A 25,062-nucleotide genomic window follows, 5' to 3' on the forward strand; every position below is an offset into this window, starting at 1 on the left:
CCACTGTGCCTCACACCTACGTTCCTCACTGATACTCGTGAAGCACTGCAGACACGAACAAGCTCATTTTACAAATGAGTCTCACACGTCTCACCAGCTGTGACGGACGCTCTCCCCTTTTACCACAGCCTTTGCTTCTCCCCAAATCCTGTGTTAAGGACCAGCCTTCAAAAAATGCATCCAAGTTCCAAATAACAGATTTTCATCACCTCCAGATAGGTAAAAAAGGCAATTTATATTTTTAAAAAATTTGCTAGTTCAACAATCTGTGGGCCCACCCAAAGATCCCTTCTAGGCACTAAACAAATAGATTAAAAACAAATTCCTTTGTTACTAAGTCAATTTCTCTAACTTTCCTTTTAGCATTCATCTGCATCCTTCTTGACATTAGGTTGAATGTTCAGAGCAAAGTATCAGTCCTGCTGCGCCATTAAAAAGCTCTTCTCCTGCCCCGCACAGGGCAGCATTCAGTACTCCAGTCATCTCATCCAGCAGGGATGGATGGAAAGAATGGCTCTTCTGCATTTCACTAGGATTTAATTTACAACCTTGAACTGAGCTGGTTCTGTACTCAGTCAACCCGTCCATTGTCTGAGCCCGTGCTGTCTGCCACTGCTGGCTTACAAGCTCATTTGAAGTCAACATTTTTCATATTTACACCTGTCTCCCCTAGAGCACCTGGTGTGGTGCTTTGTATCAAAAGGTACTTAAAGCTTATTTGTATAACAAAATGAAAAACATTGATGAGCTGTGTGAAGGCTGGAGAATTCAAGGGTGGCAGACTCAGGAGGAATACTCTCTCTTCAGCACATGCTGTCTCTCACCTCTCTGGAACTTCAGTGGCTCAGCTAAAGACAGGAGAGTAAGGAGGGTACTCAAGGTACAGAAAAGCAGTGGGGTACATCCATCCTGAGAGCGTGTGCCTAGTCTTAGCTCTAACCACTTGCTAGTTATGTGATTTGGGCAAGTTACTTAACCTCCTAGTTTCTTTCTCTGTACAGTGAATGGGACAAAGTAGTACCTACCTCATCGGATTGTTCTGGTCCCACAGGCCTCCTGCTGTCCCTCTCCCTGGAAGCTTCTCCCCAAACACCTGAATGGTTAGCTCCGTTGCTCCATTCAGCCTCTATGAAAATCTCACCTTATCAGTGAGGCCCTCTGGGACCTCTCTAATAACTGAGCTTTTTTTCTCTTCATAGTACTTATAACTACCTCACATGTTATATGTTTATTTGATTACATATTATCCTGTCTCACCTCTCCAAAATGGAAGTTCCCTGACAGAAGGGACTTTGTTTAGTTCTCTGATTTGTCTTCTGCACCTAGAATGGAGCCTGGCATGTAGAAAGTGCTTAATAAATATTCTTTGAATGGATGAACTGGAAGGTCAGACGAATTAATTTATACTAAATGCCTTGGTATTTATGTTCACTACATGTTAGTCATTACGTTAACTACCATTACTCTTCAGCACATGTGAGGATTCTTTCTGGATGCCCAGGATGGAGACCTGGAGACTAACGTGGTGGTCATCCTGGTGGTGGTCACCTTACTTTAGGAAGAAAGGCCTTGATCATCAGGTACATGCTGCGGACGTTAAGATTCATTGAGAAGTCCCAGTCTTTCTCCTCACAGTCCAGGATGGTTCCATGATGAACAAAACTGGAAGAGTAATTAAACAATGGGGAAAAATTATCATTAAAAACGATTTCTATTCCACTTCCTTTTCATTTTTATTTTCATTTATTGACTTAGACCATTGTCCCTTCCCTAACCAAGACTTTTAACAATTCAAACATAGTATCACTTGGTACATTAGGTAAGTAAGTGTCTCAACAACTTAAGGTAAAAAATTCGTTATTTGAAAACAAGATCCTTCTTTTAAAAGAAGGCGGCAAGTGTCTGGAGCCCCCAAACATAAGAAGCTCTATACCAAATGCACAGGAAATATCAACGCCATTACAAACAACTGAGGACACTTGCCCCAGTGGACTCTGATTTCAAGAGCAGCAGTGCCCTCAGGTGGCAAGAACTTATCATTCTCAAGGGAAATCAAAGTTGCAGGGAAAACAAGTATCTCACCATCTCAGGGCAGCAAAGTAATATCGCTACTGTACAGTTCTGACATACTGAGTAAACAAAGCAGAACAAAAGAAAACCCTCAAAATAGCCTTTGCTATTTTCCAAGTCACATTTCCTCAAGGAAGCTTTATAACAATGGGGTCCTAATTGATTTCACTGTCCCCTGGACCAAGATTATGTAATTACTTATAAAATATTGTCAGTTGTGATTCCCATGTACCACTGTACTTCCAGTTCAATCAAATGACAGCAAGAACCACATGCTATATTTCTATATCCCTTACTTTGCTGAAAATTTAATAGATGCTCAAAAAATAATTTTGCTAGTTGATTTTTTCATGGTTCTGAATATATTCTTCTATGAAAGATGAGCAGATTATTTATAAAATAGATAATCATAAATTGTTGCTTTAATTTCCATACATTGTAACACATGATAAACTATGAATAGACAGACTTTTTTCATACTGAAACATGATTAGGAAGAATCATAAAAATACATAAGAAGGCTCTAGGATTTTTCTATCAATGCCACAGTATAAACGTTAACACCACACAAGAAAAGTGGAACATCAGACTCTATCTACTTAGTCCTGCGTAAGCCTCAACTGTCCTCATCTCTACTGTCATGCCTGAAAAGGGAGAGTGAGCACAAGCACTAGCTGCTCCACATGGGGCTGCTCCAGCTCCAGTCTCTCATCCTTCAAGCATGGTTCAGCAAGTTTGGTACTACTCTATCAAGTTCAATTAAGCCATTCTCTTTGTGCTGTATATAAAGCAACAGAGTGAAACTTCTTTTGCTGGGATTAATTGTCCTAATAAGAAATGCTGCGCTTGGGAGGTAGAAAGAACTTGCCAGAATGTTGTGCCAACAAATGGGGAACATTCGCATTTCAATAAACTGAGTACTCAGTTTTTGGCAGATATACTTTGCCTTAAAGACACTCCTGGAAAACAGTTTTTAATTTTATTTTATAAGTCTTAGTGGAACATCAGTGACAAGTCCACTGGTGTGAGCCTGTCCCCAGCCTTAGGTAGATCAACAGCGTTGGATTGGTAGCAGTTGTCTTGAGTATCCTTAAGTGCCTTTAGGCCCCAAGCACATGTCAACTTCTATGGCTGTTTTACTTGCTGAATCTTACTTGTAACAAAAATTCTGTCCAAAATCCAGCTTTATTTCCTAAGGAATATATTAGGGTTCACAAAGAATAATTTGGCCATATTATCAAATTTCTTTTAATAAAAGACATAGAAAACTTTCTGTGAGGAGAATGAAATTAAAAAGTTATGAATTACCCAGCAACATTAAAGAGAATGTCAACTCTCTCAATTTCATTGGCAAACTCATCAATTTGTTTTTTTTTTTGTGACATCCAGGACTCGAGTCTGAATACCTGAAACATAAAACAAGGGAAACTATTTACTTATACCCATAAAAAATGTTTAGTCTTGTAGATGTAGCTGCTTTGAAGTACAAAGATTACAGTATCTGTCCATTTTGCCTTCATAGGATTGTTGACCATTGGTAGGGTCTTAAGAATCTTAAGAATCTCATTAATAAAAATCTTAAAATCCTCCCCATCCTGAACTCCCAATAACACACCTCTCTTTCCCTCCCTTTCTCTTCACTCTCTAAATTGAATACTAAAGGCCTTTTCTGAGAAAAGACTTTACAGTGAAGTATGAATGATCTATATTAGATGCTTCTCAGTGAGCCAGCAGTAATAACAGAGCGCAGGCTTGCTCTTTCCCCAGAGGCGAGTCACTGCCCCAGGAACACTGAATCCTATCTGAGTGAGGGGTAGGGAAGGGCAGGGCAGTGAGACAGGAGACTGCTTCCATTTGTGCACTTTACCTTCATGTCAATTCCATTATTTATTGGAAACAACTTTGTCAGTCAAGGGTATAATCACTTATTTCTGCACTAAATTGCGAGGAGAAGAAATGAGGGGCCAGGAGAAGGGATGAAACACTTGAAAGCTAGACATGAGAGATCCAGCATTGGATCTCAGAGACACACTGTAATAGTTACTAAAAAACCCCAAACATTCTCTAATAAAAGAAAGTCACTATTTTAATGTTTTTAAAAAAAATATGGTTTATTATTCTTTTATAGATATAGAAAGAAAAGATTATAAACATAGAAAAGGAGAGAAAGGGGAGAAAGTTTTGGGAGGACTTTCTTCCCTTAGTACTTTTTCAATACTTTTTCAGTACAACAGCGTTTTTCTGACTTGGAGTTAAAATTCCCTATTATTAAAATTAAATAATTTTCCAATAATAAATAAACAATCCAATAATTAAAATAGCATAGTCTAATTCCGTTCATGAATTCAATGTGCTAATTTGCATTTGATTATATAACCTGTTCTATTTTGCTGGAAGAATTAACTTTCAAATGAGCTGTCTGTTCTGATTTCTTTCAGAGGAACTCTAGTTGAAGTCCTTTGATGCTGGAGTTGAGTTCAGTGTGGTGCAGTAAGGGGTGATACACAGCGAAATAATTTGCATACTCTCTTAGGGTTTCTGATCATATGTGACTTTAGGGCTGAGCTGTCTCCAATATGGTAGCCACCAGGCACATGTGGCTACTAAGCACTTGAAATGCAGCTAGTCAGAACTGAAATGCGCTGTAAGTGTACAACACACGTGAATTTAAAAGATTTAGTATGAAAAAAGAATGTAAAATATTCCATAAATTTTTTTTATATTGAGTATGTTAAAATGGTATTTTAGATATATTTAGTTAAATAAAATACATTACTAAAATTAATTTTCATCTGTTTCTTTTTACTTTTTAAATGTAGCCACAGGAAATTTAAATCACACACGTGGTTCACATCATTTTCCTACTGGACAGCACTGTGCTGAGTAGGGCACAGAAGTGAAAGTTGTCATTAAAAGTTAACGCAACAACTGTTAAATTTCACATACAACTTTGTAATTAGGTACAAAATCCTTCAACATGCTGGATAAAAAAAATTTTAAGTATACAACTTTTATATATTTAAGTTTACAGATTTTTGTCTGTAGGTTCACAGAATATAGATTTGATATCAAAGAATCAGGCTCTAAGAAGAAGGCCGGTGGAGCTGACCAGCCAAGTAATTTTCTTTCAGCAGACGAGTACTGTTTTTTATAATACCTTATGGACTCTGAATCCCAAGTTCAAGCTGCTGAGTTGCTTACCCGGGTACTTTTCCAGTTCTTGAAGTTTGGACTCATTGATATCTGTGGCTATGACTTGGGCACCTTCTCTTGCAAAAGCCTGGAAGACAACACACAAATGAATCCTTTGTTTACTTGGTTAAGCTGCTCTCATGAATAGAAAATCCTTTAGCCTTTTCTCCCTTTATCTTATTTTCATTGTTTTCCTTATACATGGGTGGAATTTCAAACTATCTAGTCTCACTTAGCCCTTCCCATTGTTATTTTTATCATTAATTAGTACAACATGACATACATTGTGCTTGTCATCTGACTTTATCCCTTTTAGTAACATCAAATACAATCGTGTTTTTAAAAAACTAGGATTCTGTTATTAACACCTCTCAAAATACTACTATTCTGTGATTTGACAGCCTTTATTCCATTTCTGAGCAGGTGACTAAACCCAAAATAATGAGAAAAATGGGTTATTTCAACACTTTTCCTCCTAAGAGTATACTAGTGTATTTACAAATATCAAACTAATCCTACCGTTACAGTTAAGCTGCATTATTAGCTCAAGTGAGGACTATAATGTGCAAGAAGCTGCTATAAATTACAAGGTAAAGGTAACCTGATAGTCTTAGAACTCTGGAGTCCTATGTCTGAACTGAGGTGATTTCAGAGGGCTATGTACTCCTTTAGGCCCGCTGTAACAAATTTATTACAGTGCAGAGAAACTGAGGCAAAGAAATAAGTTCTCAGCGTCAAAAGTTATGAGACGTCACATAATAAATATGTGAGGTAAGCCTTGCTTCATCTGCCTGGGATCAAGAGTAGCAACTTTTATTTTTGTAACTTAAGACAACAGAAGCACAAAAGCCAATAAAAAAAAGAAGTAGAGCAGAATTAAACAGCCATGGGATCTGTCCACGTGATTCAACACCTCCAAAGGCAGGAAGCAAACAGAGATAGTAACTTACTATGGCAGTGGCCCGGCCGATCCCCTGAGCAGCAGCTGTCAGGACGATGACCTTCCCATCAAGTCGACCCATAACGGAACCTGCGGTTTAATCTACAGACACGTGTATTTAATGGCATGCACTGTAGACATGGTCCTATGCAGTAACATCTAGAATGAATGGTTCAATGTACTCCTTTAAGAACCTGAAGATGGCACCTCAGCACAAATATTCCCACCATGAGAATTCTCCAAGAGCGCCCACTCTAGATACCTAGCTTTGTACATCAAAACCATTTGGCACAGCCCACTCAACTGATACTCAGTAAGAGACAGACATTGGACTTGACCCACCTTTCGGTTTTTTGAGAACCCAATGCTGATCCAGAAGGGGTGGAGTCCTCCCCTCCCCATCCTCCCCGCTGTGCCCGCACGCACTGCTATGCCACTGGGCATGTCCTTCCTGCTTTCTGTCCTGTAAACTTCCGTTGGGTTTGCACCATCAATCATTTCTAGTTTGTTTATTTATATTCTTATTTTTGCAGGGGAAGATTCGCCCTAAGCTAACATTGAACCAGGAGGCTGAAGTGGAGTGCACCAAACTTTAACCACTAAGCCATCAGGGCTGGCTCTCATCTGTGGTTTTTCCTTGTCCCTTGGAAAGATTTCACCATCGGCCTCAGAAAGTCACTGAACAAAAGAACCGGAAAATCAAATCATGTCCAATACCCCCATTTTACAGATGAGGAAACTGATGTGGCCTGGTCCAGGTGAGAGAGACAGACGAAACGCAGGCCTCCCCATAACGCTGCCGATCCTCTTCTCAAGCTTAAGCCGGCGGGAGTTAACGCTTTAACAGCCACAGTCAGTCACTTCTGACAGGCAGGACTGAGACACTGTGACCGGGGGAAAGGTGGCGTGCATCAGGTCTGACCAGTGCCGACTGCAGGGCGCGCGGAACGGCTAGCGCTGAGGTCGGGGTGGCGAGGAGTCAAACGATGATCAAATGAGGTGGTCTTCAAGGAGCCAGGCTCTCTCCCCCATCCTGCTGTTCTCAACGTGTGCCTCTGACCTCGCGCCAAGTCACAACATGGCTGCTATGTCCCAAGGCACCATATCTGCATCCGCCCCAAAAAACACCAAGGGAAGGAGCAAAAGCCAAAGGTCTTTCTACCCAAGAAGGAAGGCCTGCTCAGAACCCCGGCCCACGTTTCACCCGCCAGCCCTAGCAGCCGCGGGGGCCGGCATGTGGGGGCGCCGTCTTCCCCCCTCAGGATGGGAAAGGCAGGGAAACGAGCTGGGAGGGCGTTGAGCGAACGCACTCAAGCAGCACGCGCGCACACACACCGCGCCCGAGAAGGCGCAGGCGGCTTCTCCGGCCTGGGCCCCTAAGCCCTTTCCTCCTGAGCCCCACTCCGTGCTCCTCAGCCACGCGCGGCTCCGCCCGCCGGGGGCGCTCACGCGGGCAGGCGTCAGGCAAGCGGGGGCGGGGGGTGTCAGGCAGGCGGGGGCGGGCGCGCCAGGGGGGCGGGGCGGGGGGGCGTCAGGCAGGCGGGGGCGGGCGCGCCCGGGGGGGGGCGGGGCGGGGTGGGGGGGCGTCGGGCAGGCGGGGGCGGGCGCGCCGGGGGGCGTCAGGCAGGCGGGGGCGGGCGCGCCGGGGGAGGCGGGGCGCGGGGCGAAGGCCCGAGGTGTGGCCCGGTCTCGCGCGCTCCTTCCCGCGTCCCAGCCGGCGTCGCACCCGGGCCTCCCACCAGCCGGTCCAGCGGGCCTCGTGTCGCCCGGACCCCTGCCGTCCAGCCCTCGGCCGCCCGGGGCCCGCGGCGTCCACGCGCGGACAGGAGGCGGGCGTTCCAGGGGGTGCCCCGCCGTCCCCGCCCCTGCCCGGGCGCTCGCTCCCTCTGCTCCCAGCGCTGCCCCGAGCTGCCGGCGCCCGACTCCGGGACCAGCTCGCCGCTGCCCGAGGCGCTCCGACCGCGGCCGACCTCGCCAGCCACCAAGAAGCCCAGCCACTCTGAGGCAACGAAATTTTCACTGGTTTTCCCCCTTCTTACACGAGAGGTTCATACTCACTTTAAACTTGGGGAGAGTTGAGATATTTTCAATATGTACTTTAGGAATGAGAGACTCCAGGAACCTTTACCCACCCCCAGTCCTGAGCGTGCGGATCAAACGCTGTGACTTGAGCCCGTGCGCCCTGCGGCTCTGGGCGCCGGGCTCCGGGCGGCCTCCCCGCCTTTCTGGGCCCGGAGTTTGGAGCCGAAGGTTTACTGTTAGGTCAACTGCACTGCCACGCTAAAACAGAGTTTTTGGGAAAATGAGTTGCAAACATGGCCTGAAATGGTAAATTCCAACATGAAAAGCAAACGTGATGGCTTTCTTACTGTAAACACTGGAATCAAAGTGTTAATTTTTCGTTATCAGAGGCAGAGCATTTTCGGGAATTCTGTCTTCATGAACCCGGAAGAAAAATGTTCACTGAAAAATCCTCTCTTCTTTGGTTATTTTGAAAAACTTAAGATACCAGACTTCCAAATGCACCCTAATCCTGATCTAACTGCTAAGATTTCCTGAAATAAGTAACGTGCAGAGCAAAGCAACACATAAAAATTAAACATTTCCTTTTCCCAGTCCATTTAAAGTTTCATTGAAAAAATACCAGGAAATCTTACTTTAGAGTAGCAGCAGGTGGATGGCGTCCTCCAGGTCACTGCGCGAGCGGCAAACGGAGACCGACCTTCGTGCAGACAAGTCAGGCGCTTAATGATGAATGCTGGGATGTGTAGTTCAGGTTTCTTCCGAGTTTGCTGGTTCTGTTTCCTTGAGTTTTTAAGGATTCGCACATTGGTATACTCAATGTGTGTACGTGCTGCCGTCTAGTGGAGCTCAGGTCGAACTGCTAACTCCGAGTAAACGGTGAAAAGCGGAAAAAGCCCCCGCAGCATGCTCAGGACTGGAAACCACTCCCTTGGCTTTGACCCCTCTCAGTCCCTGTCGTTTGTGTCTACTACGTGCCGTTCTGCGGTGTTCAAGATGGAATGAGGCAGAAGTCGCATGTGGAAGACGGCAGAGCCGCGAAACAGAAGGAGCCCAGGTCACTGAAGATACTAGAGCCTTCTCTCCTGGCCCTTGACATGATTGCTGAGAGGGCAGCACACGTTCTCTCGCGTTGAAGGTATGGTTGTGGTTCTCTTGTGACGCGCCGTCTCTTCTAACACTAATACACGCTTAGTGGCGGAATGCAGGCGTCCTGACTGCACTGGCGGTGGCGTCAGGGAGCAGGTTGAGCCTCAGTGGGAGTGTGGAGGCTTCAAGGAAAGAACATGCTGGGTAAGAGCAAAAAGCCAAGTCTGGCTGAAGAGAACAGAGACACAAGAAGGAAAAGAAAGGACTGGGTCACGTGAGCCCTCTACACTAGGCTTCGTAACTCCAACTTTCTCAGGCAGGTAACTGAGCAGAGTGAGTGTGTAGGTTGTTTGTGCACGTGCTGTTTAAGTGGGTTCACTCAGCACCCACCCAACTCACTTTCCCCTGCCTCCTACACTGTAAGGGTGATAAATAAGTGACAAGCAGTAGGCTATATTGGAGGATATGAGGAAGCCATTTGGTTTGAAACTAATTTGACCTGACCTTGTTTTTCCAGAAAGGTCTGTTGAGCATGCATTGTACATCTGCTTTAAACGCTTACAATGTCCCAAAGACAAGAACAATGCCCTTAAAGATAAGGAGGTAGCTTCCCCCCACATCGGCATTTCCTTTAATATGCATCTCTCCCTAAACTAAGGATTAATTATGGACCTGCTGTGCTCACTGTGTGACCACCCACCTTGTGACCACTGACCTACTGACCTCTGACCTGCTGGGCCAGCAAAGCATCTCACGATAATTGTAAAAGGGATATTCCTGCCATATATGATGGATGCTCTTTGTTCCAAGACTGTGTATAACCACTCGGTACACCCCACTTCTTTGGTGCCCTTCCTTCCTTGGGGGAGGAAGGCCCCAGGCTAGTCCTCAGACCTGACTCATAATAAATTCACCCCAATTTTGATTTGTAGATTGATGTGGATTATTTGTGTCAAGGGGCTGAAAACAAAACTCTCAAATTGCCAGCTTCCTTTGCTGCTAGGGTTGGCCAATGAAATGTGGGCTGGAGTTTCTGAGGAGGCCTTTCTTCTTGGATAGAAAGGCCTTTGGCTTTTGCTCCTTCCTTTTTTGGGGGGGGGCAGTCCTGGAACGTGGATATGATGCCTTGGGACCTAGCAGCCATTTTGTGACTTGGTCTGAGGTCAGAGGCACACACTAAGGACAATAGGGAAGAAAAGGAACCTAGTTCCTTGAAGACAGGCTTAAGACAAAATCCCTAAAGTAACTCCTCTGGACTTCTTATGTGAGAAAAATAAACTTTAGTCACTTTTCAGGTTTTTTGTTCCTGGAGCTAAGTGTATCCGTAACAGTCACAGTGGTTAAGAACAGACTGTGGAGTCAGAAAGATGCAGGTAAGTCCCACATCTTTCCCTCACCAGCTAAGTGAGTAAGTTACCCAGCTGACCAAACCTGTTTCACATCTGTAAAATGAAGGTAGGCATAGCACCTACCTCAGGGATGTTGTGAGGAGGAAGGACTTGGCATGTACAATAGTTGTTACATTTGTACTTAAAAATGTGAATGATTATTAGAAATTCAATTATAATGGATGGTAAAAATTACCCTTAAAGATTTTTTAAAACCCTGCCCTAGTTTCTGCTTGTGTTCACATAAGGTCTTTGGTAAAACTGTCTCTCATTGCCCCACTGTAGCTTCTAACACTGGGTCTAATGACTGTAATCACACGCAGCTGTGCTCCTTGTGTTCCTAACAACATCTTTCCTTTCTTTTTTTTTTATGCTTTTTTTTTGGTGAGGAAGACTGGCCCTGAGTTAACATGTTACCAATCTTCCTTTTTTTTTTTTCCTCCCCAAAGCTCCAGTACATAGGTGTATATCCTAGTTGTAGGTCATTTTAGCTCTTCTATGTGAGACACTGCTACAGCATGGCTTGATGAGCGGTGGTAGGTCCACACTCAGGATCTGAACCAGTGAACCCCACGCCACCAAAGCAGAACATGCGAACTTAACCACTTGGCCATGGGGCCAGCGCCAATACCTTTCCTTTGACTTTTGAGGATTTTGGAATAGACTTTTTATGAATATGAGAGTTCCCTAATCAAGGCCAACTCAGGTACCTCTTTCTCGATGCAGCTGTCTTCAGCCTCCCTTTATTCACAGATCTTCAACAATTATGCTTACTCTACGACCGCCTAAGTCACATGGTATTGCAGATATTTGCTTACCCCTCTGTATAGTCAGTGGACTAAATTTGTTTAAGGTTAGGGACCATATCTTTTTCACCCTTACATTGTGATCAGCTCATATTAAAAGTATGAGTTATTTGTTTTCCAGCTACATGAGTCCCACAAAGTCAGTGCCTTTCGGTGCCTAGACCAGTGATCAGCACACAGTAGAAGGTAGTTAAATATTTGAGTATGAATGGCAGGCTCTCAATAAGTTTCCTGAACATGATTCTGCTAGGCTCTCAAGAAAATGTTTCCTATGAACAATACTGTATTTTGTCTTCTCTGGTCCTGACTTGACTTTTCAGATTTTAGCGTCGTCTGACCATCTTACTGCTTTTTAACATTCTCGCAAGTTTCCATTGCTAACTTTCATCATTGTTCCTTCACAATCTTTCATCATGACACTGAAACTCAGGTCATAAGAGTTAAGCAACATTCTGAGGGAGACATCAGCAAGATGGAGGAATACAAAGTCCCAGCTCTTCTTCCCTGACAGAGACACTGTCTTAACAGCAATACATGGACCAAAGTATCTTTGTGAGAACTTCAGAAGCCAGGTAAGAAGTTGCAGTCCCCTGGGTAAGGGCAAAGCTAACAACTTCCACCCTGAAACTAGGCAGAAGAGCCCTTTCATTTTCCCTGCGACCACCTCTCCCCCAAGCCAGCACAGCTCACCCCTGCTTACAGCTCCTCCATCGTGAGGAGCAGGGGAAAGAAAAGAGAGGAAAATTCATTCACAGTTCCGTCTTTTTGGAGAGCTGCCTGAAGGACTGGTTTCTGTCTCACTTGACCCGAACTGCTGATGGAACTGGCATGGTCTGGCACCAGACAGAGACTAGCGTGGCTCAGCACCATCAGGAGTAGGTGCCCAACTCGAAGCTTCATCCTCGGGAGGGAGGGAGGGAGGAGAACAGAGCGTGTGTCTTATGTGCCAGCGTTTTGGAGGGCTGCCATTGGGACTGGTTTCTATCTCACCTGATTTGGGGTGCTGATGGGAGCTGACGTAATTTGGATGCCTGGGGGCCAATGAGAACAAAGGAGAGTGGGGTGGCTTCCTGCTGCAGCACCAAAGAAGCTGCAGTACTACAGACAGATATTAGAGGGAGCAAGAGATTATGAGCTCCTGAAAAAGAAACTGGCAAACCTCTCTAATTGGCAAATCACACACACAAGCCTAGAGAGTCACATCTGCCCAAAAGCTTTCAGAGGGCCCACAATCTATAACTGGGCTGACTGATGAAGGTCTTCCCCTGTATGAAGCAGCCCATAAAGACTGGAAGAGGTGGCTATTTTTCAAATGCATAAAAGTCAGCAAAAAAATCAAAAGGCACACAAAGAAACAGAGAAACACGATGCAATCAAAGAAACAAACTAAATCTCCAGAAACCAACTCCAAAGAAATGGTGACCTATGAATACCTGACAAACACTTGAAAATAATAGTTTTAAGGAAGCTCAATGATCTACAAGAGAACACCAATAGACAGCTAAATGAAATCAGGAAAATGATGCACAAACAAAATGAGAATATTAAAGAGATGGAAACTATAAAAAAGGACCAAACAGAAATTCTGGAGCTGAAGAATACAAATAACTAAAATGAAAAATTCACAGAGGGGTTCAATAGCAGACTTGATCAAGCAGAAGAATCAATAAGTTGAAACCAGGTCATATGAAATTACTCAGTTAGAGAAGAAAAAAGAAAAAAGAATAAAGAAAAGTGAAGAGAGCCTAAGGTACTTATGGGACATCAGCAAGTGGACCAATATATGCATCATGGAACTTCCAGAAGGAAAGAGAAAGGGACAAAAGATTTATTTGAGGAAATAATGGCCAAAAACTTCCCAAATCTGAGGAATGAAAGATATCCAAATTCAAGAGTTAAGCAACATTCTACTAGACTGGATATCTGAAGACTGATCTTATATATATATATAATTTCTATTGAGTTCATAAGAGTTGACATCATTGTGAAATTTCAGTTGTACATTGTTTCTTGTCTGTCACCACGTAAGTGTTCTCCTTCACCCCCTATGCCCACCCCTCACCCCCCTTCCCCTGGTAACCACTGAACTGTTTTCTTTGTCCATGTGTTTGTTTATATTCCACATGTGAGTGAAATCATCTGGTGTTTGTCTTTTTCAGTCTTACTTCCCTAAGCATAATTCCCTCCAGGTCCTTCCATGTTGTTGCAAATGGGATGGATCCGTCTTCTTTTAATGGCTGAGTAGTATTCCATTGTATATATACCACATCATCTTTATCCAATCATTGGTCAATGGGCACTTGGGTTGCTTCCAGGTCTTGGCTATTGTGGATAGTGCTGCTATCAACACAGGGGTGCATATGTTCTTTGGATTATTGATTGCAAGTTGTTTAGGTAGATACCCAGTAATGGAATAACTGGATATGGTATTTCTATTTTTAGTTTTCTGAGGAACCTCCATCTTGTTTTCCATAGTGGCTATACCAGTTTGCAGTCCCACCAGCAGTGTATGAGGGTTCCCTTTTCTCCACACCCTCTCCAACTTTTGTTATTTTTAGTCTTAGTGATTATAGCCATTTAAACAGGTGTAAGGTGGTATCTTAGTGTAGTTTTGATTTGCATTTCCCTGATGATTAGTGATGTTGAACATCTTTTCATGTGTTTCTTGGCCATCTGTATATCTTCTTTGGAAAAATGTTCATATCCCCTGCTCATTTTTTGATTGTGCTGTCTTTTTGTTGTTCAGTTGTGTGAATTCCTTATATATTATGGAGATTAACTCCTTGTCAGATATATGATTTGCAAATATTTTCTCCCACTTGGTGGGCTGTCTTTTTGTTTTGATCCTAGTTTCTTTTGCCTTGCAGAAGCTCTTTAGTCTGATGAAGTCCCACTTTTTTTCTTCTGTTTCCCTTGTCTGAGAAGACCTGGTATTCAAAAAGATCCTTTTAAGTTTGATGTCAGTGAGTCTACTACCTATATTTTCTTCTAGGAGTTTTATGGTTTCAGGACTTATCTTCAAGTCATTGATCCATTTTATTTTTGTGTATGGCATGAGATAATGGTCTACTTTCATTCTTTTGCATGTGGCTGTCCAGTTTTCCCAACACCATTTGTTGAAAATACTTTCCTTTCTCCATTGTATGTTCCCAGCTCCTTTGTCAAAGATTAGCTGTCCATAGATGTGTGGTTTTCCTTCTGGGCTTTCAGTTCTGTTCCACTGATCTGTGTGTCTGTTTTTGTACCAGTACCATGTCATTTTGATCACTATGGCTTTGTAGTACACTTTGAAGTCAGGGATGGTGGTACCTCCAGCTTTGTTCTTTTTTCTCAGGATTGCTTTAGCAATTTGGGGTCTTTGGTTGCCCCATATGAATTTTAGGATTCTCTGTTCTGTTTCCATGAAGAATGTCATTGGGATTCTGATTGGGATTGCATTACATCTGTAGATTGCTTTGGGTAGTATGGACATTTTAACCGTGTTTATTCTTCCAATCCATGTGCGTGGAATCTCTTTCCATCTCTTTATGTCATCATCTATTTTTAAGACTGATTATATTTTTAATGGCCTTAAAGTCGTTTTATTACCCAGGTGAACATACCTACTACTTTGCAATACTCTTATTCAGTGGAGGAGTGAACATCGTAGAGAATCAACCTGCAGCTCTGTAATCATGTCTGGTTTGGGTGCAGAGGAGAAACCAAACTCCCAAGGGACAGGCCTGAGGGACAGCGTTATAGGAAGGCACAGTTTCACTTCACCCTAGTGAACCTGTGACAGTGTGTTAAGGTAAGGGAAATAACCAATTCATAGACTTTAACAGTGATGGCTATGATATAATTAATAATCTCTCCCTTTGAATAAGTCTTCTTACCAAAGAGCCAAGAATGCCTTGAAATCACTAACTCTGTTCTAAACCTTATGCAACTTGCTGTTTTATATGGTTTTTCAAAGTCATATGATATAAAAGTACTATCAGATACTCTCTAAAACCACAGTTCTTAACCTCTTATAGAGTAACAGACCTCTCAGAGAGTATGTTATAAGAAAGTAGGGACCCTAGTATCCTAGAAAACTGAATCCACACACAAAAGATAAAATTTCAGAGGTTTTACAGATTGTGTGAAGCCCATCCATAGATGCTTTATGTGTTGCGGGGAGCCCAGGTTTAGGAATTTTGTTAATTAAATGATGCTTTAATTTATGTATTATCTAAGTCACATGTGGATAACGAGATTAATGAAAATGTATACATTTTATGTATACACGGAAAGACTGGAAATTTCCTTCAATAACTTTATTCTTCACAAAATATATAAATAAATAAAACAATTCAACTTCTAAAGTATTATCACATTCAGGAAGAAGGCAGTCTATCACCATTCTAAATGACTGGAATGCCTCAATTTCTAATGGCAAAGTGCAAACTGAATTGAAATTAAGTTGGACTGTGACATCATTGCCAGGGATAGAAAAATAAAGTAACAAATACAGTCATTTCTAAATAAGGAACACTAGGCCCCTAGAAAAGTGACAGCAGAGTTTACTGAGTCTTGCACTCGGGCACAGCTTGTCCTGAGGAGGCGTGCCAAGGGCCTGGCTGAGGATCCACACTCTCTGCTCCAGCAGTTTGTTCTTCTGAGAAAAAAATAGAAAGCAAAAGTCATCTTATTAAAAAACACGTTTGGTTGCAACACAACATACAGCTTATATACAGTTTACCTTACAGCTGAGGTAATGTTTTCAAATTGATAACCCATTATGTTCTCCTGCTGTTCTTTAACATCTTTCAACGGCTTCCTCTAGCATGCTCCCAGGATGAAGTAAAAATTCCTCTCCACAACCCACAAAGTCCTGCGCATCTGGCTCTTCTCTCTCTGGCTTCACCGACTTCACCCAGAGGAACCTGTGTGCACTGCGCTCTGGCCACACGTGGTTTTCCAACCCTTCCCCTGGTTACGGTCTCTCCCAGCTGGGCCGACCCTGTTCCCTCTGCCTGAATCGCCTTCCCCTCCCCTCTTTGTTAAGCTAACTCACCTTAACCTGTTAGATCTCAGTCCCCTTCTTCAAGGAAGACTTCCTTATGTTCCTAAAACAACCTATTAAAAACTCATAGGCTTTTGAACTCTAGAACTGTACCTTTTTTGACTACTTGATCACCGTCTATACCCACTAGACTGTGAACTCCAGGAAGGCAGGGGCCATATCTGGTTTGGTTATCAATGTACCATCAGGGTGCAATATGTGACACATAGGTGGAGACCAAAAATTTCTGTTCATTGAATGAATATGTAAATGATATAAGTCTATGATCTGGCTTGTGTAAAATGAATATAATGCTACTGGAAATACTGGCCCATTGAATTGATAAGAAGGTCTTTTGCAGTAAAAGTAGTTATGTTTGTAGGATGGTGTCTCTCTGTGTCCTCGAGAGCTGCTTGTCTATCTGAGGGAAAAGTTGAAGGTTCAGGAGGCAGAATAAGACTTCCCTCGGGGTAAAAAGTGATTTCACTTCAGTGCTGTGCTTTGGAGAAACTTCTCACAGAGACAGCAAATGACATCTCTGCAGTGCAGCTTCTCCATGACATCTTCTCTTGTCTAAACTTGCCCTTTGGGGCCACAGGGGACAAATGAGTTCCAACCGTTATCCCCGATCCCCAAGTAACCAGTATATTTACCCACCTGGGCGGAGGCCTAGACTTGAGTTATCAAAATAGCGAACTGGGTGAGGTGCTGGGAAAGACTTTGATCGGCCATCAAAAAACCAAGATTTCGGTGAGTCCTTTGGCACAGGATCTTGTAAATTCCGTTCCTTGCATTGAGAAGGCGTATGCTGTCTCTCTTGAGAAGCTGGTCCGGTCGCTTTAGGAGACTTTGGAGAATTCTCACAAGTCACTTCTTTGTGAGCTTCTCTTTTAAGAGTTCTCTCCTTCCACATTTTGACCTCATTGGAAAGATGATGATTATTGCTTAAATGTGGGGAAAAATAAAAGAGACTGTAAGACTGCTCAATTCCAGAAATATATTCATATTTACATAAAATTTTTTTTCTTAATTGTGGTAAAATATATGTGACATATAATTTACCATTTTATCATATTTACATTTTAATTTCAACCTAATGCTTCCTAAGTTTGGATTATTTCCACAGTTCAGAAAATGAAATGAGGTCAATATAAATTGAAAAATTGTACTAAATCTCCGTGATCACAGAATCTTGAAAAGTATGATATTAGGTTTCAAATGAATCAGTGATGTCGTCCAGCATGGTTTATCTACTGATACTCTGTGGCAATAATTTGATAAGTTAGTCTTCTGGATGGATGAATCTTTAATGTACCTTTGTTATTTTAAAAGATATATTACACTGTGCTTTTCTGGATTACTTATAGTGTTGCTTCCCACAGGAAATGCTGCCTGCATTTATTCACTCCTTCAGAGAAGCCTGGGAAGCAATCCTAGGCCCTGCTCTCCTTTCTTTGATCAGTCAGCCAAGTGTGTTGATACAACCTCACACTTTTGGGTTCCCCCCCATTCTGCTCTAGCAGCTAGAGACGCCGTATGAGCTCATTAGGCCCCAGCTTAAAATCCTCCAGTGGTGGTAATCCTCCCGTTACATTTAGGAGACCACCCCAGCTGCCTCAGAATGACCTGCAATGTGTAATCTGGACCAGTGGCCTCTGGCATCGCATCTTGCACTTACTCTGCCTCATTCTGTATGCTCTGGCCACACTGCATGTCTTTCTGTTCCACTTTCCTCTTTGACTCAAAGCCTGTGCACATGCTGTTCCCTCAGCCTAGAAGGCTTAGCCATCTCTACTGTCATCAAGCCTAACTGCTACTCATTTTCAGATCTACTCTTACATATTAGTTTCTTGATCACCGCCCCTCCCCACATCTAGATAAGGTCTGATCCCTCTGTTGGACCCTTTCATAATGTCCTGTTTGCTTTTTTTGTTGTTTAATAGCCTCACACAGAACAGTAGCTATTTGCATATTTATTTAATGCCTATTTTTCTTCTATTGCATCATTAGTAAAGATTAGCACAAGATTCTAATCTTTGGTAGAAGCCAATTAATTAAATTTTTTACAACTGTTTATAAAGGTTAATGGGCTACAATAATGGACCTGAGGGATTCTCCTTTGAGTAAAGCCTCACTGACTTGGGCATATTTGTGGCATATTTAAGCTCCCCTCAAAGATCTTGGTTTACTTTTTGGTTCTTGGCTTAGTTAAAAACAGGCTTAGCTAAAATCAGTTGATGGGCCAGCCCTGTGGCCTAGTGGTTAAGTTCCGGGCACTCCACTTTGGCAGCCTGGGTTTGGTTCTCGAGTGTGGACCCACATCACTCTGTTAGTGGCCATGCTGTGCTGGCAGCCCACATACTAAAAATAGAGGAAGATTGGCATGTTAGCTCAGGGCGAATCTTCCTCAGGAAAAAAAAAAGGTCAGTTGATGGATAGCAAACCTCTGGAATGGTGCTACCATATTCTCATTCCTTTTCAAAAAGACACATTACATGAGCTCTAAAATTTACTTCCCCTATATGTGTGAGGGGTTGCCCACTGCAAAAAATATATATGCATGTGTAGGCATCATCCTCTCCCACACATACCACCATAAGCATAATTCCTGTATCAGGTAAGCAGATCTTACCTTAACATTTCATTCCTTTGCTTTGTTAACTGTTCATTTTGCTGCTTTAACTTAGAAATTTCCTTTTCTAGCCGTATATATTCACTTTTCAAAATAAGAGCTTTTGTGCTTTGTACAATGCCGCTGCCACCCCCACAGGTTAAGGGTTTCCTTGAAGGCTGAGAATCAGTATGTTCTGATATCACTGTGGGAGGCAAACACACAGACAGGTGATAATTTTAATTATCTCCAAAGTTCACAATAAAGGAAACATTAGTAAGTTCAATAAATCACTATAAAAAACAAAACATCTCAGCACCATCTCCCTGAACGTCACCCTTGACTTCCTCCTCTTCCCTCACCTCCTATGCCAATTCCATCATGGATTCTAAGTATCTGCGGAACCCCTGCTTCTCTCCACCCACTATCTCCACCACCACCCCCTGCTAGGATCACTCACGGTGACGGCAGCAGTCGGAGCTGCCCTTCACTGTCTACTCTCGACGCCAGTGGGGTCCCCTGGAGGGCTGCTTCCACCACACAGCGTGTGTGGGGTCCACCCCAAGGCAGTCAATGTGCTCCCAATACTCAACACGTATTTGTTAACTAAATAAACCTTAGACTGCTATTAAAGAATATACTATCCAGTATTTTACACCATATGTGTACAAGTAATGTAAAGAACTGTTTTGTAAATTTTAGGTAAAATTGCATAAAAGTGTGAGGTGCTTAGAAAGTGGAATGATCCACTGGGTCACTGACTGTTTACAAGGGAGGGGCAAGATGAGTGTGGGGAAGACACTCAATGTCCATTTCCTTTTGAATTATTCTGAATTCAGGTACAACACGTACCTGAAAGTCACAAATTAGAAGGAATCATCCTGACCCTTCTCTAACAACAAAAGTTCTATTTTTACCCCTTGAAGTTTTCCAGGTAGGAGCTGCAATTATCCTGCAATGGACACTAGGGCAGTTCAAACTAAACAAGCACCAGACAATGCGTGGACAATAATACACACAAACATCATCTTGCATTTGCCTGACATTTAGAATTTTCAGTGTGCTTTCACACACAACTTTTAGCCTGATCCTTACAAGTCTATATCCAATCTAGAAGGTCAGGTGTTCTCCTCATGATTTCACAGGCTGTTAAGTGAGGGCAGTCAGCTTAGAGAACTGTTCGTGACGTTATTTCGATGCTGGACCCACTACACAAAGCTGCCCCAAGTACTGTTCAGCATTCTCTCTTTTCAAATGAAACATAAGAGACAGAAATATGGGAAAAGATACAGTTTGAGGAATGTATATGCAGAAATTTGATGATTAGATTTGAAAACTGTATCTAAGATAAGTTTCAAAGAGTTTGCCAGTAAGCATCAAGTCTGTATTTTCAGTACCAACAACAAGTAGGATAATATTTACTGTATACTGACTATGTTTTTACAGTGCACATGGTTAAAATCTATTAAGATATGCTTGTGTTTTATTGGGAAGGGTATGTCTACCTTGACAGGTAAGTCATTCTTGTATACTACTGAAGGTATCTTCACTAATATGTAAAGATCTGATAGTGCACAGGTTACATTCATAGTTTTTAAGAATCTATAATGGATAAATAGTTGAGATTACAGGAAACTTAAGGAGGTATCACAGGATAAATATGATCTCAATGAATTCATTTTAAAAATAGTTCTTTATAAATTAGTGATTAACAGGTTTATTCTTGACTGTCATATATATAGTAGCAGTCTTCAAAATGTGTAAGTATACTGAGAAGTAAGATGGAAAAAGATCTGGAAATATCAGCATTTTCTACTTACTTGAAGTATCTTGGGCTTGCTGATTTCGTCTAAGATTTTCTCTCAATAGCCTTATAACTTCTTTTTGATGTTCTACAGTGGCTTTTGTACAAGTAATTCTATTAAGAATAACAACAGAAATATGTAAAAGGCCAGCAACTAATTTTTAATGGAAGAATAAACAGAACTGCTGTCAAGAATTTTCTGATAAGATACATCACATTGATATGATATGCATAAGCAGCAGTAGGTAAGCCCTCACGATACCCCCTGGTATCATGCACTTTATAGCCATAAATAACACCATCAAATTGGAAGTGTTCTGTTTGGCTGCAGGGGCAATTTTTTTTTAACATTGAGAAACCAATTCTTTTAAAATTTCTGAAAGCCCAATAGGTATCATTAACTGGATATTGAGCAAAATTACATTCAGGGGCACCATAAAACAAATAATTGGGTTGTTATCATGAGGTCCTAGAAACCTCTTGAAGGTACAACAATTACCAAAGCGTAAAACCAAAAGCACCTTCCTGTATATACTGTAAGGAAAGCACACTCGACTGCAGCTCTGATCTGAGGTGACACAGTCAGAGGTCACAGTCTGCTCATTGCACCCAGGAGAAAAAGACATTCTGTTAATTATTTGCTTGAGTGTTAATTGGCAATGCTAAATTATGAGACTTTCTGCCTTTCTTAGAGACTGAAAGTATCTGCTGATTCTATTCTATATAAAATTGCTTTGCATTTATTTAAAAAATTTTTTTTCTTTTGAGGAAGATTAGCTAGCCCTGAGCTAACATCTGCCACCAATCCTCTTTTTGCTGAGGAGGACTGGCCCTGAGCTAACATCGGTGCCCATCTTCCTCTACTTTATATGTGGGATGCCTACCACAGCATGGCTTGACAGGTGATGTGTAGGTCCACACCTAGGATGGTGAACCCTGGGCCACCGAAGCGGAATGTGCAAACTTAACCACCGTGCCACTGGGCTGGCCACTAAAATTGCCTTTTTAATGATGCTCCACTAAAACCAACAGTCCTATCAATAGAAGGCTGGTTAGAATGCATGAAGATTCAGAGTGCGACTTTTTGGGCAAAATTAGATATCATCATTAAACATTTATTAAACATTTACAGGAAGAATAAAAAGTGTGAGGAGTCAGAGGTGACATATTAATAAGTGGCAACATTATATTTCTAATTCAGTTTCCTTGACTCTCTGTTTAATGTTCTTTTCATTATGCTATACCACAAAGAACTTTAGGCATGCTATTGTATATGGTACTATACATAAATAAATCAATAAAAAGGGAATATGCTCTTGGGCACTAAGTACTACAATTTAAAAGGAAATAAAACCTTACACAAAAATACAATAGGAAGAACAAATGAAATTAAGAGAACCAACAGAAACCTTAGACAAACTGCTAAAAACACACACACGTTCTTAATATTCACTTTCAAACAAAAAAGGCCATTTTTAAGCTGTTCCTATATGATTGAACAAGAAGTATCCAAAGACATAGTATGTCAGTAATTGATCAGAATTGTGCTTGTTTTCAAAACCTTTGCATACATAATGAGAATTTAATAACTTTAAAATCTGTAGATGTTTGTATTTATTTTATAAAAAGCAATAACAATATCTTAATATATTTTAAATTTATACAGTTTAGAAAGGAAGTTTAAGCTACTAAAGTCATATTCAATTAAGACAAAGACATACTCCTTTTCAAACTCCTTGGCATTTCTCATCTTCTCTAGGTCTATTTTCACCAGCTTTGTTTTGAGCTCTTCAATTTCTTCTTTATAGGGCTTAGCTCCTAAAGCAACTTTGTCCTAAAGGTTTTAGAGAAAAGAGAAATAAAGTAATTTTAGAGCAGTTTCAAAGACTTGTTAACTACCTAATATAGTAGGAACATTTTAAAACAGCAAACTCCAAACATATGAAAAGGAGGAAAGGCACAAATTTTAACCCTAAAATGAGTAACAAATAGATATTTGATGTGAAGTACATGTGAAGCTATTGGAAGCTAATGTGTAATTAGAAAACCTATGACTTCTATTTCTTAAAACAAATATTTTTCCCAATTAAAAAACAATATACTTAAACAAAATGAAACAGAAAGGTTGAAACGAATGAAATGGGTAGATAAAGGTAAATCAGGAAAATAAGACAAGAGATGAACAGTAATATAAATATCAAAGTAGAACTGAATTCAAGGCACAAAATATTATATAACATTATTGGGGATATTCTGTACTCAAGGTTGGTTCAATCTAGCCATACATCTACTTCGACTCAGAAAAAAAATCAGTCATATATACATACAAACATATACAAAAATCTTTTTTAATAAATAGGTTTAACTTTTTAGAGCAATTTTAGGTTTATAGACAAATTGAGCAGAGTACATAGAGTCCCGGTAATACCCGTGTCCTCCCCTAGTTTCTCCTATTATTAACATCTTAGTGTGGTATGATTGTTACAAATGATGAGCCAATATCGATACATTATTAACTGACGTTCACAGTTTACATTAGAGTCTATTGTTTGCATTGTATAGTCCATGGGTTTTGACAAATGTATGACACGTGTTCATCATCACTGTATCATGCAGAATAGTTTCACTGCCCTAAAAATCTCCTGTGCTCCACTTATCCATCCCTCCACCCTCCCCCAGAACCCTTAGTAATCATTGATCTTTTCCTGTTCGCCTAGTTTTGCCTCTTCCAGAATGTCATACAGTATGCAGTGTTTTTAGATGGGCTTTTTAAAATTAGCAATGTGCATTTAAGGTTCCTCCATGTCTTTTGTGGCTTGATGGCTCATTTCTTATTATTGCTGAATAAATCATTCATTTCTTTTATTGCTGTTACCACAGCCATACTATGGATTACTATTATATATTGAATACAAAAATAAACCCATCTAAATAGGGACCCAGAGAGCTCTTCATTCCTCTAGGCGTTACCCCCAGTGCCTATAAAAACATTTGCACACACACGTAGTTAGCAAAGACTAAAAAGATGCAAGCTTCCATAGCTGAGATGCTCAGCTTAAGGAGGTTGCTGACTAGGTCAGATAAGCCCATTCTGGGAGGAGCCCAGTATTTGCTCAGTCATGGCACCAGTAAAATACCCTGGCTTTCTGGACCAGATGCTGATATCAGGGACTCCTTGAGCATATGACTGGCTGGAGTGGTGTCAGTTTTGTAAGAAACTGCCAAACTCTCTTCTAAAGTGGCTACTGTACCACTTGCATTCCCACCAGCAGTGAGCAAGAGCTCCTGGCCCCACTCCTTGCCAGCATTTAGTGTAGTCAGTGTTCCGGATTTTGGCCATTATATTTTGAGATACAGTGGATGTACAGTGGTATCTCATTGTTTTTTAATTTGCAATTTTCTAATGACATATGATGTGGAGCATCTTTTCATATGCTTATTTGCCATGTGTGTATCTTCTCTGGTGAAGTGTCTGTTCAGATCCATTGCCTATTTTTAAATCAGGCTGTTTGCTTTCTAATTATTGAGTTTTAAGAGTTCTTTGTATATTTTGGATAACAGTTCTTGAAAGATATGTGTTTTGCAAAGATTTTCTTCCAGTCTGTGGCTTGTCTTTCATAGGGCAAACATTTTTAATTTAAATGAAGTCCAGTTTATCAATTTTTTTCCTTCATAGATTATGCTTTTGGTGTTGTATGTAAAAAAATGTCAATGCCAAACCCAAGGTCACCTCGATTTTCTCCTACGTTATCTTCTAGGCATTTTCTAGTTTTGTGTTTTAGATTTAGGTTACAATCAATTGAGTTAATTTTTGTGAAAGGTGCCCAGTTGTTCAGCACCGCTAGTTGATAAGACTACCCTTTTCCATTGAATTGCCTTTGCTCTTTTGTCAAAGATGAACTGACTATATTTGTGTGTATATATTTCTGGGCTCTCTATTTTGTTCCATTGATCTATTTGTATACATTTTGATTTAAAAGTTCAAAGAACTCTAAAAATATTTATTCATTTATGACACCTAAAAGAAAATTTCAATATATTCTAAAAATGGAGAAATTGCAGTAATTTTTTTGCCACAATATAATGAAATAAATTAGTCATATATAACAGTTTT

General features: G+C 41.2%; 1 long non-coding RNA gene and 2 pseudogenes across 3 annotated transcripts in view; 1 reads left to right on the plus strand and 2 right to left on the minus strand.

The window, feature by feature from the left end:
* The window catches only part of LOC123284052 (dehydrogenase/reductase SDR family member 6-like), a 30,149-nt pseudogene extending 20,692 nt beyond the window's left edge, over nt 1-9,457 (minus strand).
* The window catches only part of LOC139043863 (uncharacterized), a 50,620-nt gene continuing 33,413 nt past the window's right edge, over nt 7,856-25,062 (plus strand). Inside the window, exons 1-2 of one of the 3 annotated variants that reach the window (XR_011500922.1) lie at nt 7,856-9,633; nt 10,609-10,686. This is a non-coding gene — a long non-coding RNA (uncharacterized lncRNA). The remainder of the gene's footprint in view (nt 9,634-10,608; nt 10,687-25,062) is intronic. The other 2 variants (XR_011500923.1, XR_011500924.1) reach the window with 2 other exon arrangements.
* LOC139043861 (centromere-associated protein E-like) overlaps nt 15,782-25,062 on the minus strand; it is a 79,563-nt pseudogene continuing 70,282 nt past the window's right edge.

This window comes from Equus asinus, unplaced genomic scaffold (assembly GCF_041296235.1).
Source record: "Equus asinus isolate D_3611 breed Donkey unplaced genomic scaffold, EquAss-T2T_v2 contig_4, whole genome shotgun sequence".
Classification (NCBI taxonomy): domain Eukaryota; kingdom Metazoa; phylum Chordata; class Mammalia; order Perissodactyla; family Equidae; genus Equus; species Equus asinus.